The following is a 1,152-nucleotide window of genomic DNA, read 5'->3' as shown; positions in this document are numbered from 1 at the left end:
GACTCACGCCCGGTACTCACAGCTTTACTTCTGCCAGTATCTCGTCTCCTACCTTCCAAACTTTACAGAAGCTCTCCTGCGAACCTTGCAGAACTAGCACTCCTGAAAGAAAGGATATAGCGGAGACATGGCTTAGCCACAGCCTGGGGGATGTTTCCAGAATGAGATTTTCACTCTGCTGCGGAGTGTGCGCTGACATGAAACTTCCTGGCAGATTAAAACTGTGTGCCCGACCGAGACTCGAAATCGGGACCTTTGCCTTTCGCGGGCAAGTGCTCTACCAACTGAGCTACCGAAGCACGACTCACGCCCGGTACTCACAGCTTTACTTCTGCCAGTATCTCGTCTCCTACCTTCCAAACTTTACAGAAGCTCTCCTGCGAACCTTGAAGAACTAGCACTCCTGAAACAAAGGATATAGCGGAGACATGGCTTAGCCACAGCCTGGGGGATGTTTCCAGAATGAGATTTTCACTCTGCAGTGGAGTGTGCGCTGATATGAAACTTCCTGGCAGATTAAAACTGTGTGCCCGACCGAGAATCGAACTCGGGACCTTTGCCTTTCGCGGGCAAGAGCTCTACCAACTGAGCTACCGAAGCACGACTCACGCCCGGTACTCACAGCTTTACTTCTGCCAGTATCTCGTCTCCTATCTTCCAAACTTTACAGAAGCTCTCCTGCGAACCTTGCAGAACTAGCACTCCTGAAAGAAAGGATGTAGCGGAGACATGGCTTAGCCACAGCCTGGGGGATGTTTCCAGAATGAGATTTTCACTCTGCAGCGGAGTGTGCGCTGATATGAAACTTCCTGGCAGATTAAAACTGTGTGCCCGACCGAGACTCGAACTCGGGACCTTTGCCTTTTGCGGGCAAGTGCTCTACCAACTGAGCTACCGAAGCACGACTCACGCCCGGTACTCACAGCTTTACTTCTGCCAGTATCTCGTCTCCTACCTTCCAAACTTTACAGAAGCTCTCCTGCGAACCTTGCAGAACTAGCACTCCTGAAAGAAAGGATATAGCGGAGACATGGCTTAGCCACAGCCTGGGGGATGTTTCCAGAATGAGATTTTCACTCTGCAGCGGAGTGTGCGCTGATATGAAACTTCCTGGCAGATTAAAACTGTGTGCCCGACCGAGACTCGAACTCG

At 51.2% G+C, this 1,152-nt stretch overlaps 2 non-coding genes across 2 annotated transcripts; both read right to left on the bottom strand.

The window, feature by feature from the left end:
- Positions 1-526: 526 nt before the first annotated feature.
- On the bottom strand, positions 527-601 carry Trnas-cga. The gene has a single exon. It is a non-coding gene; the product is annotated as a tRNA-Ser (tRNA).
- A 226-nt stretch (positions 602-827) lies between these two features.
- Positions 828-902, bottom strand: Trnal-caa. Its single transcript has one exon. It is a non-coding gene; the product is annotated as a tRNA-Leu (tRNA).
- Between the last annotated feature and the right edge of the window lie 250 nt (positions 903-1,152).

Source organism: Schistocerca piceifrons, chromosome 3 (genome assembly GCF_021461385.2).
Source record: "Schistocerca piceifrons isolate TAMUIC-IGC-003096 chromosome 3, iqSchPice1.1, whole genome shotgun sequence".
Taxonomy (NCBI): Eukaryota; Metazoa; Arthropoda; class Insecta; order Orthoptera; family Acrididae; genus Schistocerca; species Schistocerca piceifrons.
The sequence above is the reverse complement of the archived record's forward strand: the minus strand, read 5'-3'. Positions and strand labels throughout refer to the sequence as shown.